This window comes from Phyllobates terribilis, unplaced genomic scaffold (genome assembly GCF_046119375.1).
Source record: "Phyllobates terribilis strain yellow unplaced genomic scaffold, ASM4611937v1 Scaffold_1__5_contigs__length_1240528914, whole genome shotgun sequence".
Classification (NCBI taxonomy): domain Eukaryota; kingdom Metazoa; phylum Chordata; class Amphibia; order Anura; family Dendrobatidae; genus Phyllobates; species Phyllobates terribilis.
The window spans coordinates 932,696,120-932,715,343 of record NW_027362761.1 but is presented as its reverse complement, the minus strand read 5'-3'; positions in this window follow the sequence as shown (position 1 = coordinate 932,715,343).

Sequence of the window (19,224 nt, the reverse complement as noted above, 5' to 3'; positions counted from 1 at the left end):
TTTTCTGCATCTAGCTCTGAAAATTATTTCAGCTTGTAGCAGTGTGTGGGACTTGTTCTATTAGTCCATATATACTAACCTCCACCAGGTTGCAAATTCAATATATATATTTTTTCTGCATCGAGCTCTGAAAAAATATTTAGGCTTCTAGCAGTTTGTGGGACTTGTTCTATTAGTCCATCTATACTGACCTCCATCAGGGTGCAAATTCAATATAATTTTTTTCTGCATCTATCTCTGAAAAAAGATTTCAGCTTGTAGCAGTGTGTGGGACTTGTTCTATTAGTCCATATATACTAACCTCCACCAGGTTGCAAATTCAATATATATTTTTTTTCTGCATCGAGCTCTGAAAAAATATTTAGGCTTCTTGCAGTGTGTGGGACTTGTTCTATTAGTCCATCTTTACTGACCTCCATCAGGTTGCAAATTCAATATAATTTTTTTCTGCATCTAGCGCTGAAAAAATATTTCAGCTTCAAGCAGTGTGTGGGACTTGTTCTATTAGTCCATCTATACTGACCTCCATCTGGTTGCAAATTCAATATAATTTTTTTCTGCATCTAGCTCTGAAAAAATATTTCCGCTTCTAGCAGTGTGTGGGACTTGTTCTATTAGTCCATCTATACTGACCTCCATCGGGTTGCAAATTCAATATAATTTTTTTCTGCATCTAGCTCTGAAAAAATATTTCAGATTGTAGAAGTGTGTGGGACTTGTTCTCTTAGTCCATATATACTAACCTCCACCAGGTTGCAAATTCAATATAATTTTTTTCTGCATCGAGCTCTCAATAAATATTTAGGCTTCTAGCAGTGTGTGGGACTTGTTCTATTAGTCCATCTATACTGACCTCCATCAGATTGCAAATTCAATATAAGTTTTTTCTGCATCTAGCTCTGAAAAAATATTTCAGCTTGTAGCAGTGTGTGGGACTTGTTCTGTTAGTCCATCTATACTAACCTACACCAGGTTGCAAATTCAATATAATTTTTTTCTGCATCTAGCTCTGAAAAAATATTTCAGCTTGTAGCAGTGTGTGGGACTTGTTCTATTAGTCCATCTATACTAACCTCCACCAGGTTGCAAATTCAATATAATTTTTTTCTGCATCGAGCTCTGAAAAAATATTTAGGCTTCTAGCAGTGTGTGGGACTTGTTCTATTAGTTCATCTATGCTGACCTCCATCAGGTTGCAAATTCAATATAATTTTTTTCTGCATCTAGCTCTGAAAAAATATTAAGGCTTCTAGCAGTGAGTCGGACTTGTTCTTTTTGTCCATCTATACTGACCTCCATCAGGTTGCAAATTCAATATAATTTTTTTCTGCATCTAGCTCTGAAAAAATATTTTGGCTTCTAGCAGTTTGAGGGACTTGTTCTATTAGTCCATCTATACTGACCTCCATCAGGTTGCAAACTCAATATAATTTTTTTCTGCATCTAGTTCTGAAAAAATATTTAGGCTTCTAGCAGTGTGTGGGACTCGTTCTATTAGTCCATCTATACTGACCTCCATCAGGTTGCAAATTCAATATAATTTTTTTCTGCTTCTAGATCTGAAAAAATATTTCAGCTTGTAGCAGTGTATGGGACTTGTTCTATTAGTCCATCTATACTATACGCCACCAGGTTGCAAATTCAATATAATTTTTTTCTGCATCAAGCTCTGAAAAAATATTTAGGCTTCTAGCAGTGTGTGGGACTTGTTCTATTAGTCCATCTATACTGACCTCCATCTGGTTGCAAATTCAATATAATTTTTTTCTGCATCTAGCTCTGAAAAAAAATTTCAGCTTGTAGCAGTGTGTCGGTCTTGTTCTATTAGTCCATCTATTCTACCCTCCACCAGGTTGCAAATTCTATATAATTTTTTTCTCCATCTAGCTCTGAAAACATTTTTAGGCTTCTAGCAGTGTGTGGGACTTGTTCTATTGGTCCATCTATACTGACCTCCATCAGGTTGCAAATTCAATATAATTTTTTTCTGCATCTAGCTCTAAAAAAATATTTCAGCTTCTAGCCGTGTGTGGGACTTGTTCTATTAGTCCATCTATACTAACCTCCACCAGGTTGCAAATCCAATATAATTTTTTTATGCATCTAGCTCTGAAAAAATATTTAGGCTTCTAGCAGTGTGTGGGACTTGTTCTATTAGTCCATCTATACTGACCTCCATCAGGTTGCAAATTCAATATAATTTTTTTCTGCCTCTAGATCTGAAAAAATATTTCAGCTTGTAGCAGTGTATGGGACTTGTTCTATTAGTCCATCTATACTAACCTCCACCAGGTTGCAAATTCAATATAATTTTTTTGTGCATCAAGCTCTGAAAAAATATTTAGGCTTCTAGCAGTGTGTGGGACTTGTTCTATTAGTCCATCTATACTGACCTCCATCTGGTTGCAAATTCAATATAATTTTTTTCTGCATCTAGCTCTGAAAAAATATTTCAGCTTGTAGCAGTGTGTGGGTCTTGTTCTATTAGTCCATCTATACTACCCTCCACCAGGTTGCAAATTCAATATAATTTTTTTATGCATCTAGCTCTGAAAAAATATTTAGGCTTCTAACAGTGTGTGGGACTTGTTCTATTGGTCCATCTATACTGACCTCCATCAGGTTGCAAATTCAATATAATTTTTTTCTGCATCTAGCTCTGAAAAAATATTTCAGCTTGTAGCAGTGTGAGGGACTTGTTCTATTAGTCCATATATACTAACCTCCACCAGGTTGCAAATTCAATATATATTGTTATTCTGCATCGAGCTCTGAAAAAATATTTAGGCTTCTAGCAGTGTGTGGGACTTGTTCTATTAGTCCATCTATACTGACCTCCATCAGGTTGCAAATTCAATATAATTTTTTTCTGCATCTAGCTCTGAAAAAATATTAAGGCTTCTAGCAGTGAGTGGGACTTGTTCTTTTAGTCCATCTATACTGACCTCCATCAGGTTGCAAATTCAATCTAATTTTTTTCTGCATCTAGCTCTGAAAAAATATTTCGGCCTCTAGTAGTGTGTGGGACTTGTTCTATTAGTCCATCTATACTGACCACCATCTGGTTGCAAATTCAATATAATTTTTTTCTGCATCTAGCTCTGAAAAAATATTTCAGCTTGTAGCAGTGTGTGGGACTTGTTCTATTAGTCAATCTATACTAACCTCCACCAGGTTGCAAATTCAATATAATTTTTTTCTGCATCTAGCTCTGAAAAAAAATTTAGGATTCTAGCAGTGTGTGGGACTTGTTCTATTAGTCCATCTATACTGACCTCCATCAGGTTGCAAATTCAATATAATTTTTTTCTGCATCGAGCTCTGAAAAAATATTTCAGCTTGTAGCAGTGTGTGGGACTTGTTCTATTAGTCCATATATACTAACCTCCACCAGGTTGCAAATTCAATATAATTTTTTTCTGCATCGAGCTCTGAAAAAACATTTAGGCTTCTAGCAGTGTGTGGGACTTGTTCTATTAGTCCATCTATACTAACCTCAATCAGGTTGCAAATGCAATATAATTTTTTTCTGCATCTAGCTCTGAAAAAATATTTCAGCTTGTAGCAGTGTGTGGGACTTGTTCTATTAGTCCATCTATACTAACCTCCACCAGGTTGCAAATTCAATATAATTTTTTTCTGCATCTAGCTCTGAAAAAATATTTCAGCTTGTAGCAGTGTGTGGGTCTTGTTCTATTAGTCCATCTATGCTTTCCTCCATCAGGTTGCAAATTCAATATAATTTTTTTCTGCATCTAGCTCTGAAAAAATATTTAGGCTTCTAGCAGTGAGTGGGACTTGTTCTTTTAGTCCATCTATACTGACCTCCATCAGGTTGCAAATTCAATATAATTTTTTTCTGCATTGAGCTCTGAAAAAATATTTAGGGTTCTAGCTGTGTGTGGGACTTGTTCTATTAGTCCATCTATGCTGACCTCCATCAGGTTGCAAATTCAATATAATTTTTTTCTGCATCTAGCTCTGAAAAAATATTAAGGCTTCTAGCAGTGAGTCGGACTTTTTCTTTTAGTCCATCTATACTGACCTCCACCAGGTTGCAAATTCAATATAATTTTTTTCTGCTTCTATCTCTGAAAAAATATTTCAGCTTGTAGCAGTGAGTGGGACTTGTTCTATTAGTCCATATATACTAACCTAAACCAGGTTGCAAATTCAATATAATATTTCAGCTTGTAGCAGTGTGTGGAACTTGTTCTGTTAGTCCATCTATACTAACCTACACCAGGTTGTAAATTCAATATAATTTTTTTCTGCATCTAGCTCTGAAAAAATATTTCAGCTTGTAGCAGTGTGTGGGACTTGTTCTATTAGTCCATATATACTAACCTCCACCAGGTTGCAAATTCAATATAATTTTTTTCTGCATCGAGCTCTGAAAAAATATTTCAGCTTGTAGCAGTGTGTGGGACTTGTTCTATTAATCAATATATACTTACCTCCACCAGGTTGCAAATTCAATATAATTTTTTTCTGCATCTAGCTCTGAAAATTATTTCAGCTTGTAGCAGTGTGTGGGACTTGTTCTATTAGTCCATATATACTAACCTCCACCAGGTTGCAAATTCAATATATATATTTTTTCTGCATCGAGCTCTGAAAAAATATTTAGGCTTCTAGCAGTTTGTGGGACTTGTTCTATTAGTCCATCTATACTGACCTCCATCAGGGTGCAAATTCAATATAATTTTTTTCTGCATCTATCTCTGAAAAAAGATTTCAGCTTGTAGCAGTGTGTGGGACTTGTTCTATTAGTCCATATATACTAACCTCCACCAGGTTGCAAATTCAATATATATTTTTTTTCTGCATCGAGCTCTGAAAAAATATTTAGGCTTCTTGCAGTGTGTGGGACTTGTTCTATTAGTCCATCTTTACTGACCTCCATCAGGTTGCAAATTCAATATAATTTTTTTCTGCATCTAGCGCTGAAAAAATATTTCAGCTTCAAGCAGTGTGTGGGACTTGTTCTATTAGTCCATCTATACTGACCTCCATCTGGTTGCAAATTCAATATAATTTTTTTCTGCATCTAGCTCTGAAAAAATATTTCCGCTTCTAGCAGTGTGTGGGACTTGTTCTATTAGTCCATCTATACTGACCTCCATCGGGTTGCAAATTCAATATAATTTTTTTCTGCATCTAGCTCTGAAAAAATATTTCAGATTGTAGAAGTGTGTGGGACTTGTTCTCTTAGTCCATATATACTAACCTCCACCAGGTTGCAAATTCAATATAATTTTTTTCTGCATCGAGCTCTGAATAAATATTTAGGCTTCTAGCAGTGTGTGGGACTTGTTCTATTAGTCCATCTATACTGACCTCCATCAGATTGCAAATTCAATATAAGTTTTTTCTGCATCTAGCTCTGAAAAAATATTTCAGCTTGTAGCAGTGTGTGGGACTTGTTCTGTTAGTCCATCTATACTAACCTACACCAGGTTGCAAATTCAATATAATTTTTTTCTGCATCTAGCTCTGAAAAAATATTTCAGCTTGTAGCAGTGTGTGGGACTTGTTCTATTAGTCCATCTATACTAACCTCCACCAGGTTGCAAATTCAATATAATTTTTTTCTGCATCGAGCTCTGAAAAAATATTTAGGCTTCTAGCAGTGTGTGGGACTTGTTCTATTAGTTCATCTATGCTGACCTCCATCAGGTTGCAAATTCAATATAATTTTTTTCTGCATCTAGCTCTGAAAAAATATTAAGGCTTCTAGCAGTGAGTCGGACTTGTTCTTTTTGTCCATCTATACTGACCTCCATCAGGTTGCAAATTCAATATAATTTTTTTCTGCATCTAGCTCTGAAAAAATATTTTGGCTTCTAGCAGTTTGAGGGACTTGTTCTATTAGTCCATCTATACTGACCTCCATCAGGTTGCAAACTCAATATAATTTTTTTCTGCATCTAGTTCTGAAAAAATATTTAGGCTTCTAGCAGTGTGTGGGACTCGTTCTATTAGTCCATCTATACTGACCTCCATCAGGTTGCAAATTCAATATAATTTTTTTCTGCTTCTAGATCTGAAAAAATATTTCAGCTTGTAGCAGTGTATGGGACTTGTTCTATTAGTCCATCTATACTATACGCCACCAGGTTGCAAATTCAATATAATTTTTTTCTGCATCAAGCTCTGAAAAAATATTTAGGCTTCTAGCAGTGTGTGGGACTTGTTCTATTAGTCCATCTATACTGACCTCCATCTGGTTGCAAATTCAATATAATTTTTTTCTGCATCTAGCTCTGAAAAAAAATTTCAGCTTGTAGCAGTGTGTCGGTCTTGTTCTATTAGTCCATCTATTCTACCCTCCACCAGGTTGCAAATTCTATATAATTTTTTTCTCCATCTAGCTCTGAAAACATTTTTAGGCTTCTAGCAGTGTGTGGGACTTGTTCTATTGGTCCATCTATACTGACCTCCATCAGGTTGCAAATTCAATATAATTTTTTTCTGCATCTAGCTCTAAAAAAATATTTCAGCTTCTAGCCGTGTGTGGGACTTGTTCTATTAGTCCATCTATACTAACCTCCACCAGGTTGCAAATCCAATATAATTTTTTTATGCATCTAGCTCTGAAAAAATATTTAGGCTTCTAGCAGTGTGTGGGACTTGTTCTATTAGTCCATCTATACTGACCTCCATCAGGTTGCAAATTCAATATAATTTTTTTCTGATTCTAGATCTGAAAAAATATTTCAGCTTGTAGCAGTGTATGGGACTTGTTCTATTAGTCCATCTATACTAACCTCCACCAGGTTGCAAATTCAATATAATTTTTTTGTGCATCAAGCTCTGAAAAAATATTTAGGCTTCTAGCAGTGTGTGGGACTTGTTCTATTAGTCCATCTATACTGACCTCCATCTGGTTGCAAATTCAATATAATTTTTTTCTGCATCTAGCTCTGAAAAAATATTTCAGCTTGTAGCAGTGTGTGGGTCTTGTTCTATTACTCCATCTATACTACCCTCCACCAGGTTGCAAATTCAATATAATTTTTTTATGCATCTAGCTCTGAAAAAATATTTAGGCTTCTAACAGTGTGTGGGACTTGTTCTATTGGTCCATCTATACTGACCTCCATCAGGTTGCAAATTCAATATAATTTTTTTCTGCATCTAGCTCTGAAAAAATATTTCAGCTTGTAGCAGTGTGAGGGACTTGTTCTATTAGTCCATATATACTAACCTCCACCAGGTTGCAAATTCAATATATATTGTTATTCTGCATCGAGCTCTGAAAAAATATTTAGGCTTCTAGCAGTGTGTGGGACTTGTTCTATTAGTCCATCTATACTGACCTCCATCAGGTTGCAAATTCAATATAATTTTTTTCTGCATCTAGCTCTGAAAAAATATTAAGGCTTCTAGCAGTGAGTGGGACTTGTTCTTTTAGTCCATCTATACTGACCTCCATCAGGTTGCAAATTCAATCTAATTTTTTTCTGCATCTAGCTCTGAAAAAATATTTCGGCCTCTAGTAGTGTGTGGGACTTGTTCTATTAGTCCATCTATACTGACCACCATCTGGTTGCAAATTCAATATAATTTTTTTCTGCATCTAGCTCTGAAAAAATATTTCAGCTTGTAGCAGTGTGTGGGACTTGTTCTATTAGTCAATCTATACTAACCTCCACCAGGTTGCAAATTCAATATAATTTTTTTCTGCATCTAGCTCTGAAAAAAAATTTAGGATTCTAGCAGTGTGTGGGACTTGTTCTATTAGTCCATCTATACTGACCTCCATCAGGTTGCAAATTCAATATAATTTTTTTCTGCATCGAGCTCTGAAAAAACATTTAGGCTTCTAGCAGTGTGTGGGACTTGTTCTATTAGTCCATCTATACTAACCTCAATCAGGTTGCAAATTCAATATAATTTTTTTCTGCATCAAGCTCTGAAAAAATATTTAGGCTTCTAGCAGTGTGTGGGACTTGTTCTATTAGTCCATCTATACTGACCTCCATCTGGTTGCAAATTCAATATAATTTTTTTCTGCATCTAGCTCTGAAAAAAAATTTCAGCTTGTAGCAGTGTGTCGGTCTTGTTCTATTAGTCCATCTATTCTACCCTCCACCAGGTTGCAAATTCTACATAATTTTTTTCTCCATCTAGCTCTGAAAACATTTTTAGGCTTCTAGCAGTGTGTGGGACTTGTTCTATTGGTCCATCTATACTGACCTCCATCAGGTTGCAAATTCAATATAATTTTTTTCTGCATCTAGCTCTAAAAAAATATTTCAGCTTCTAGCCGTGTGTGGGACTTGTTCTATTAGTCCATCTATACTAACCTCCACCAGGTTGCAAATCCAATATAATTTTTTTATGCATCTAGCTCTGAAAAAATATTTAGGCTTCTAGCAGTGTGTGGGACTTGTTCTATTAGTCCATCTATACTGACCTCCATCAGGTTGCAAATTCAATATAATTTTTTTCTGCCTCTAGATCTGAAAAAATATTTCAGCTTGTAGCAGTGTATGGGACTTGTTCTATTAGTCCATCTATACTAACCTCCACCAGGTTGCAAATTCAATATAATTTTTTTGTGCATCAAGCTCTGAAAAAATATTTAGGCTTCTAGCAGTGTGTGGGACTTGTTCTATTAGTCCATCTATACTGACCTCCATCTGGTTGCAAATTCAATATAATTTTTTTCTGCATCTAGCTCTGAAAAAATATTTCAGCTTGTAGCAGTGTGTGGGTCTTGTTCTATTAGTCCATCTATACTACCCTCCACCAGGTTGCAAATTCAATATAATTTTTTTATGCATCTAGCTCTGAAAAAATATTTAGGCTTCTAACAGTGTGTGGGACTTGTTCTATTGGTCCATCTATACTGACCTCCATCAGGTTGCAAATTCAATATAATTTTTTTCTGCATCTAGCTCTGAAAAAATATTTCAGCTTGTAGCAGTGTGAGGGACTTGTTCTATTAGTCCATATATACTAACCTCCACCAGGTTGCAAATTCAATATATATTGTTATTCTGCATCGAGCTCTGAAAAAATATTTAGGCTTCTAGCAGTGTGTGGGACTTGTTCTATTAGTCCATCTATACTGACCTCCATCAGGTTGCAAATTCAATATAATTTTTTTCTGCATCTAGCTCTGAAAAAATATTAAGGCTTCTAGCAGTGAGTGGGACTTGTTCTTTTAGTCCATCTATACTGACCTCCATCAGGTTGCAAATTCAATCTAATTTTTTTCTGCATCTAGCTCTGAAAAAATATTTCGGCCTCTAGTAGTGTGTGGGACTTGTTCTATTAGTCCATCTATACTGACCACCATCTGGTTGCAAATTCAATATAATTTTTTTCTGCATCTAGCTCTGAAAAAATATTTCAGCTTGTAGCAGTGTGTGGGACTTGTTCTATTAGTCAATCTATACTAACCTCCACCAGGTTGCAAATTCAATATAATTTTTTTCTGCATCTAGCTCTGAAAAAAAATTTAGGATTCTAGCAGTGTGTGGGACTTGTTCTATTAGTCCATCTATACTGACCTCCATCAGGTTGCAAATTCAATATAATTTTTTTCTGCATCGAGCTCTGAAAAAATATTTCAGCTTGTAGCAGTGTGTGGGACTTGTTCTATTAGTCCATATATACTAACCTCCACCAGGTTGCAAATTCAATATAATTTTTTTCTGCATCGAGCTCTGAAAAAACATTTAGGCTTCTAGCAGTGTGTGGGACTTGTTCTATTAGTCCATCTATACTAACCTCAATCAGGTTGCAAATGCAATATAATTTTTTTCTGCATCTAGCTCTGAAAAAATATTTCAGCTTGTAGCAGTGTGTGGGACTTGTTCTATTAGTCCATCTATACTAACCTCCACCAGGTTGCAAATTCAATATAATTTTTTTCTGCATCTAGCTCTGAAAAAATATTTCAGCTTGTAGCAGTGTGTGGGTCTTGTTCTATTAGTCCATCTATGCTTTCCTCCATCAGGTTGCAAATTCAATATAATTTTTTTCTGCATCTAGCTCTGAAAAAATATTTAGGCTTCTAGCAGTGAGTGGGACTTGTTCTTTTAGTCCATCTATACTGACCTCCATCAGGTTGCAAATTCAATATAATTTTTTTCTGCATTGAGCTCTGAAAAAATATTTAGGGTTCTAGCTGTGTGTGGGACTTGTTCTATTAGTCCATCTATGCTGACCTCCATCAGGTTGCAAATTCAATATAATTTTTTTCTGCATCTAGCTCTGAAAAAATATTAAGGCTTCTAGCAGTGAGTCGGACTTTTTCTTTTAGTCCATCTATACTGACCTCCACCAGGTTGCAAATTCAATATAATTTTTTTCTGCTTCTATCTCTGAAAAAATATTTCAGCTTGTAGCAGTGAGTGGGACTTGTTCTATTAGTCCATATATACTAACCTAAACCAGGTTGCAAATTCAATATAATATTTCAGCTTGTAGCAGTGTGTGGAACTTGTTCTGTTAGTCCATCTATACTAACCTACACCAGGTTGTAAATTCAATATAATTTTTTTCTGCATCTAGCTCTGAAAAAATATTTCAGCTTGTAGCAGTGTGTGGGACTTGTTCTATTAGTCCATATATACTAACCTCCACCAGGTTGCAAATTCAATATAATTTTTTTCTGCATCGAGCTCTGAAAAAATATTTCAGCTTGTAGCAGTGTGTGGGACTTGTTCTATTAATCAATATATACTTACCTCCACCAGGTTGCAAATTCAATATAATTTTTTTCTGCATCTAGCTCTGAAAATTATTTCAGCTTGTAGCAGTGTGTGGGACTTGTTCTATTAGTCCATATATACTAACCTCCACCAGGTTGCAAATTCAATATATATATTTTTTCTGCATCTAGCTCTGAAAAAATATTTCAGCTTGTAGCAGTGTGTGGGTCTTGTTCTATTAGTCCATCTATGCTTTCCTCCATCAGGTTGCAAATTCAATATAATTTTTTTCTGCATCTAGCTCTGAAAAAATATTTAGGCTTCTAGCAGTGAGTGGGACTTGTTCTTTTAGTCCATCTATACTGACCTCCATCAGGTTGCAAATTCAATATAATTTTTTTCTGCATTGAGCTCTGAAAAAATATTTAGGGTTCTAGCTGTGTGTGGGACTTGTTCTATTAGTCCATCTATGCTGACCTCCATCAGGTTGCAAATTCAATATAATTTTTTTCTGCATCTAGCTCTGAAAAAATATTAAGGCTTCTAGCAGTGAGTCGGACTTTTTCTTTTAGTCCATCTATACTGACCTCCACCAGGTTGCAAATTCAATATAATTTTTTTCTGCTTCTATCTCTGAAAAAATATTTCAGCTTGTAGCAGTGAGTGGGACTTGTTCTATTAGTCCATATATACTAACCTAAACCAGGTTGCAAATTCAATATAATATTTCAGCTTGTAGCAGTGTGTGGAACTTGTTCTGTTAGTCCATCTATACTAACCTACACCAGGTTGTAAATTCAATATAATTTTTTTCTGCATCTAGCTCTGAAAAAATATTTCAGCTTGTAGCAGTGTGTGGGACTTGTTCTATTAGTCCATATATACTAACCTCCACCAGGTTGCAAATTCAATATAATTTTTTTCTGCATCGAGCTCTGAAAAAATATTTCAGCTTGTAGCAGTGTGTGGGACTTGTTCTATTAATCAATATATACTTACCTCCACCAGGTTGCAAATTCAATATAATTTTTTTCTGCATCTAGCTCTGAAAATTATTTCAGCTTGTAGCAGTGTGTGGGACTTGTTCTATTAGTCCATATATACTAACCTCCACCAGGTTGCAAATTCAATATATATATTTTTTCTGCATCGAGCTCTGAAAAAATATTTAGGCTTCTAGCAGTTTGTGGGACTTGTTCTATTAGTCCATCTATACTGACCTCCATCAGGGTGCAAATTCAATATAATTTTTTTCTGCATCTATCTCTGAAAAAAGATTTCAGCTTGTAGCAGTGTGTGGGACTTGTTCTATTAGTCCATATATACTAACCTCCACCAGGTTGCAAATTCAATATATATTTTTTTTCTGCATCGAGCTCTGAAAAAATATTTAGGCTTCTTGCAGTGTGAGGGACTTGTTCTATTAGTCCATCTTTACTGACCTCCATCAGGTTGCAAATTCAATATAATTTTTTTCTGCATCTAGCGCTGAAAAAATATTTCAGCTTCAAGCAGTGTGTGGGACTTGTTCTATTAGTCCATCTATACTGACCTCCATCTGGTTGCAAATTCAATATAATTTTTTTCTGCATCTAGCTCTGAAAAAATATTTCCGCTTCTAGCAGTGTGTGGGACTTGTTCTATTAGTCCATCTATACTGACCTCCATCGGGTTGCAAATTCAATATAATTTTTTTCTGCATCTAGCTCTGAAAAAATATTTCAGATTGTAGAAGTGTGTGGGACTTGTTCTCTTAGTCCATATATACTAACCTCCACCAGGTTGCAAATTCAATATAATTTTTTTCTGCATCGAGCTCTGAATAAATATTTAGGCTTCTAGCAGTGTGTGGGACTTGTTCTATTAGTCCATCTATACTGACCTCCATCAGATTGCAAATTCAATATAAGTTTTTTCTGCATCTAGCTCTGAAAAAATATTTCAGCTTGTAGCAGTGTGTGGGACTTGTTCTGTTAGTCCATCTATACTAACCTACACCAGGTTGCAAATTCAATATAATTTTTTTCTGCATCTAGCTCTGAAAAAATATTTCAGCTTGTAGCAGTGTGTGGGACTTGTTCTATTAGTCCATCTATACTAACCTCCACCAGGTTGCAAATTCAATATAATTTTTTTCTGCATCGAGCTCTGAAAAAATATTTAGGCTTCTAGCAGTGTGTGGGACTTGTTCTATTAGTTCATCTATGCTGACCTCCATCAGGTTGCAAATTCAATATAATTTTTTTCTGCATCTAGCTCTGAAAAAATATTAAGGCTTCTAGCAGTGAGTCGGACTTGTTCTTTTTGTCCATCTATACTGACCTCCATCAGGTTGCAAATTCAATATAATTTTTTTCTGCATCTAGCTCTGAAAAAATATTTTGGCTTCTAGCAGTTTGAGGGACTTGTTCTATTAGTCCATCTATACTGACCTCCATCAGGTTGCAAACTCAATATAATTTTTTTCTGCATCTAGTTCTGAAAAAATATTTAGGCTTCTAGCAGTGTGTGGGACTCGTTCTATTAGTCCATCTATACTGACCTCCATCAGGTTGCAAATTCAATATAATTTTTTTCTGCTTCTAGATCTGAAAAAATATTTCAGCTTGTAGCAGTGTATGGGACTTGTTCTATTAGTCCATCTATACTATACGCCACCAGGTTGCAAATTCAATATAATTTTTTTCTGCATCAAGCTCTGAAAAAATATTTAGGCTTCTAGCAGTGTGTGGGACTTGTTCTATTAGTCCATCTATACTGACCTCCATCTGGTTGCAAATTCAATATAATTTTTTTCTGCATCTAGCTCTGAAAAAAAATTTCAGCTTGTAGCAGTGTGTCGGTCTTGTTCTATTAGTCCATCTATTCTACCCTCCACCAGGTTGCAAATTCTATATAATTTTTTTATGCATCTAGCTCTGAAAAAATATTTAGGCTTCTAACAGTGTGTGGGACTTGTTCTATTGGTCCATCTATACTGACCTCCATCAGGTTGCAAATTCAATATAATTTTTTTCTGCATCTAGCTCTGAAAAAATATTTCAGCTTGTAGCAGTGTGAGGGACTTGTTCTATTAGTCCATATATACTAACCTCCACCAGGTTGCAAATTCAATATATATTGTTATTCTGCATCGAGCTCTGAAAAAATATTTAGGCTTCTAGCAGTGTGTGGGACTTGTTCTATTAGTCCATCTATACTGACCTCCATCAGGTTGCAAATTCAATATAATTTTTTTCTGCATCTAGCTCTGAAAAAATATTAAGGCTTCTAGCAGTGAGTGGGACTTGTTCTTTTAGTCCATCTATACTGACCTCCATCAGGTTGCAAATTCAATCTAATTTTTTTCTGCATCTAGCTCTGAAAAAATATTTCGGCCTCTAGTAGTGTGTGGGACTTGTTCTATTAGTCCATCTATACTGACGACCATCTGGTTGCAAATTCAATATAATTTTTTTCTGCATCTAGCTCTGAAAAAATATTTCAGCTTGTAGCAGTGTGTGGGACTTGTTCTATTAGTCAATCTATACTAACCTCCACCAGGTTGCAAATTCAATATAATTTTTTTCTGCATCTAGCTCTGAAAAAAAATTTAGGATTCTAGCAGTGTGTGGGACTTGTTCTATTAGTCCATCTATACTGACCTCCATCAGGTTGCAAATTCAATATAATTTTTTTCTGCATCGAGCTCTGAAAAAATATTTCAGCTTGTAGCAGTGTGTGGGACTTGTTCTATTAGTCCATATATACTAACCTCCACCAGGTTGCAAATTCAATATAATTTTTTTCTGCATCGAGCTCTGAAAAAACATTTAGGCTTCTAGCAGTGTGTGGGACTTGTTCTATTAGTCCATCTATACTAACCTCAATCAGGTTGCAAATGCAATATAATTTTTTTCTGCATCTAGCTCTGAAAAAATATTTCAGCTTGTAGCAGTGTGTGGGACTTGTTCTATTAGTCCATCTATACTAACCTCCACCAGGTTGCAAATTCAATATAATTTTTTTCTGCATCTAGCTCTGAAAAAATATTTCAGCTTGTAGCAGTGTGTGGGTCTTGTTCTATTAGTCCATCTATGCTTTCCTCCATCAGGTTGCAAATTCAATATAATTTTTTTCTGCATCTAGCTCTGAAAAAATATTTAGGCTTCTAGCAGTGAGTGGGACTTGTTCTTTTAGTCCATCTATACTGACCTCCATCAGGTTGCAAATTCAATATAATTTTTTTCTGCATTGAGCTCTGAAAAAATATTTAGGGTTCTAGCTGTGTGTGGGACTTGTTCTATTAGTCCATCTATGCTGACCTCCATCAGGTTGCAAATTCAATATAATTTTTTTCTGCATCTAGCTCTGAAAAAATATTAAGGCTTCTAGCAGTGAGTCGGACTTTTTCTTTTAGTCCATCTATACTGACCTCCACCAGGTTGCAAATTCAATATAATTTTTTTCTGCTTCTATCTCTGAAAAAATATTTCAGCTTGTAGCAGTGAGTGGGACTTGTTCTATTAGTCCATATATACTAACCTAAACCAGGTTGCAAATTCAATATAATATTTCAGCTTGTAGCAGTGTGTGGAACTTGTTCTGTTAGTCCATCTATACTAACCTACACCAGGTTGTAAATTCAATATAATTTTTTTCTGCATCTAGCTCTGAAAAAATATTTCAGCTTGTAGCAGTGTGTGGGACTTGTTCTATTAGTCCATCTATACTAACCTCCACCAGGTTGCAAATTCAATATAATTTTTTTCTGCATCGAGCTCTGAAAAAATATTTAGGGTTCTAGCTGTGTGTGGGACTTGTTCTATTAGTCCATCTATGCTGACCTCCATCAGGTTGCAAATTCAATATAATTTTTTTCTGCATCTAGCTCTGAAAAAATATTAAGGCTTCTAGCAGTGAGTCGGACTTTTTCTTTTAGTCCATCTATACTGACCTCCACCAGGTTGCAAATTCAATATAATTTTTTTCTGCTTCTATCTCTGAAAAAATATTTCAGCTTGTAGCAGTGAGTGGGACTTGTTCTATTAGTCCATATATACTAACCTAAACCAGGTTGCAAATTCAATATAATATTTCAGCTTGTAGCAGTGTGTGGAACTTGTTCTGTTAGTCCATCTATACTAACCTACACCAGGTTGTAAATTCAATATAATTTTTTTCTGCATCTAGCTCTGAAAAAATATTTCAGCTTGTAGCAGTGTGTGGGACTTGTTCTATTAGTCCATCTATACTAACCTCCACCAGGTTGCAAATTCAATATAATTTTTTTCTGCATCGAGCTCTGAAAAAATATTTAGGCTTCTAGCAGTGTGTGGGACTTGTTCTATTAGTCCATCTATGCTGACCTCCATCAGGTTGCAAATTCAATATAATTTTTTTCTGCATCTAGCTCTGAAAAAATATTTAGGCTTCTAGCAGTGTGTGGGACTCGTTCTATTAGTCCATCTATACTGACCTCCATCAGGTTGCAAATTCAATATAATTTTTTTCTGCTTCTAGATCTGAAAAAATATTTCAGCTTGTAGCAGTGTATGGGACTTGTTCTATTACTCCATCTATACTAACCTCCACCAGGTTGCAAATTCAATATAATTTTTTTCTGCATCAAGCTCTGAAAAAATATTTAGGCTTCTAGCAGTGTTTGGGACTTGCTCTATTAGTCCATCTATACTGACCTCCATCTGGTTGCAAATTCAATATAATTTTTTTCTGCATCTAGCTCTGAAAAAAAATTTCAGCTTGTAGCAGTGTGTGGGTCTTGTTCTATTAGTCCATCTATACTACCCTCCACCAGGTTGCAAATTCAATATAATTTTTTTATGCATCTAGCTCTGAAAAAATATTTAGGCTTCTAGCAGTGTGTGGGACTTGTTCTATTGGTCCATCTATACTGACCTCCATCAGGTTGCAAATTCAATATAATTTTTTTCTGCATCTAGCTCTGAAAAAATATTTCGGCTTCTAGCCGTGTGTGGGACTTGTTCTATTATTCCATATATACTAACCTCCACCAGGTTGCAAATTCAATATATATTGTTTTTCTGCATCGAGCTCTGAAAAAAAATTTAGGTTTCTAGAAGTGTGTGGGACTTGTTCTATTAGTCCATCTTTACTGACCTCCATCAGGTTGCAAATTCAATATAATTTTTTTCTGCATCTAGCTCTGAAAAAATATTTCAGTTTCTAGCAATGTGTGGGACTTGTTCTATTAGTCCATCTATACTAACCTCCACCAGGTTGCAAATTCAATATAATTTTTTTCTGCATCGAGCTCTGAAAAAATATTTAGGCTTCAAGCAGTGTGTGGGACTTATTCTATTAGTCCATCTATGCTGACCTCCATCAGGTTGCAAATTCAATATAATTTTTTTCTGCATCTAGCTCTGAAAAAATATTAAGGCTTCTAGCAGTGAGTGGGACTTGTTCTTTTAGTCCATCTATACTGACCTCCATCAGGTTGCAAATTCAATCTAATTTTTTTCTGCATCTAGCTCTGAAAAAATATTTCGGCTTCTAGCAGTGTGTGGGACTTGTTCTATTAGTCCATCTATACTGACCTCCATCTGGTTGCAAATTCAATATAATTTTTTTCTGCATCTAGCTCTGAAAAAATATTTCAGCTTGTAGCAGTGTGTGGGACTTGTTCTATTAGTCAATCTATACTAACCTCCACCAGGTTGCAAATTCAATATAATTTTTTTCTGCATCTAGCTCTGAAAAAATATTTAGGCTTCTAGCAGTGTGTGGGATTTGTTCTATTAGTCCATCTATACTGACCTCCATCAAGTTGCAAATTCAATATAATTTTTTTCTGCATCTAGCTCTGAAAAAATATTTCAGCTTGTAGCAGTGTGTGGGACTTGTTCTATTAGTCCATCTATACTAACCTCCACCAGGTTGCAAATTCAATATAATTTTTTTCTGCATCGAGCTCTGAAAAAATATTTAGGCTTCAAGAAGTGTGTAGGACTTATTCTATTAGTCCATCTATGCTGACCTCCATCAGGTTGCAAATTCAATATAATTTTTTTCTGCATCTAGCTCTGAAAAAATATTAAGGCTTCTAGCAGTGAGTGGGACTTGTTCTTTTAGTCCATCTATACTGACCTCCATCAGGTTGCAAATTCAATCTAATTTTTTTCTGCATCTAGCTCTGAAAAAATATTTCAGCTTCTAGCAGTGTGTGGGACTTGTTCTATTAGTCCATCTATACTGACCTCCATCTGGTTGCAAATTCAATATAATTTTTTTCTGCATCTAGCTCTGAAAAAAAATTTCAGCTTGTAGCAGTGTGTGGGTCTTGTTCTATTAGTCCATCTATACTACCCTCCACCAGGTTGCAAATTCAATATAATTTTTTTATGCATCTAGCTCTGAAAAAATATTTAGGCTTCTAGCAGTGTGTGGGACTTGTTCTATTGGTCCATCTATACTGACCTCCATCAGGTTGCAAATTCAATATAATTTTTTTCTGCATCTAGCTCTGAAAAAATATTTCGGCTTCTAGCCGTGTGTGGGACTTGTTCTATTGGTCCATATATACTAACCTCCACCAGGTTGCAAATTCAATATATATTGTTTTTCTGCATCGAGCTCTGAAAAAAAATTTAGGCTTCTAGAAGTGTGTGGGACTTGTTCTATTAGTCCATCTTTACTGACCTCCATCAGGTTGCAAATTCAAAATAATTTTTTTCTGCATCTAGCTCTGAAAAAATATTTCAGTTTCTAGCAATGTGTGGGACTTGTTCTATTAGTCCATCTATACTAACCTCCACCAGGTTGCAAATTCAATATAATTTTTTTCTGCATCGAGCTCTGAAAAAATATTTAGGCTTCAAGCAGTGTGTGGGACTTATTCTATGAGTCCATCTATGCTGACCTCCATCAGGTTGCAAATTCAATATAATTTTTTTCTGCATCTAGCTCTGAAAAAATATTAAGGCTTCTAGCAGTGAGTGGGACTTGTTCTTTTAGTCCATCTATACTGACCTCCATCAGGTTGCAAATTCAATCTAATTTTTTTCTGCATCTAGCTCTGAAAAAATATTTCGGCTTCTAGCAGTGTGTGGGACTTGTTCTATTAGTCCATCTATACTGACCTCCATCTGGTTGCAAATTCAATATAATTTTTTTCTGCATCTAGCTCTGAAAAAATATTTCAGCTTGTAGCAGTGTTTGGGACTTGTTCTATTAGTCAATCTATACTAACCTCCACCAGGTTGCAAATTCAATATAATTTTTTTCTGCATCTAGCTCTGAAAAAATATTTAGGCTTCTAGCAGTGTGTGGGATTTGTTCTATTAGTCCATCTATACTGACCTCCATCAAGTTGCAAATTCAATATAATTTTTTTCTGCATCTAGCTCTGAAAAAATATTTCAGCTTGTAGCAGTGTGTGGGACTTGTTCTATTAGTCCATCTATACTAACCTCCACCAGGTTGCAAATTCAATATAATTTTTTTCTGCATCGAGCTCTGAAAAAATATTTAGGCTTCAAGAAGTGTGTAGGACTTATTCTATTAGTCAATCTATACTAACCTCCACCAGTTT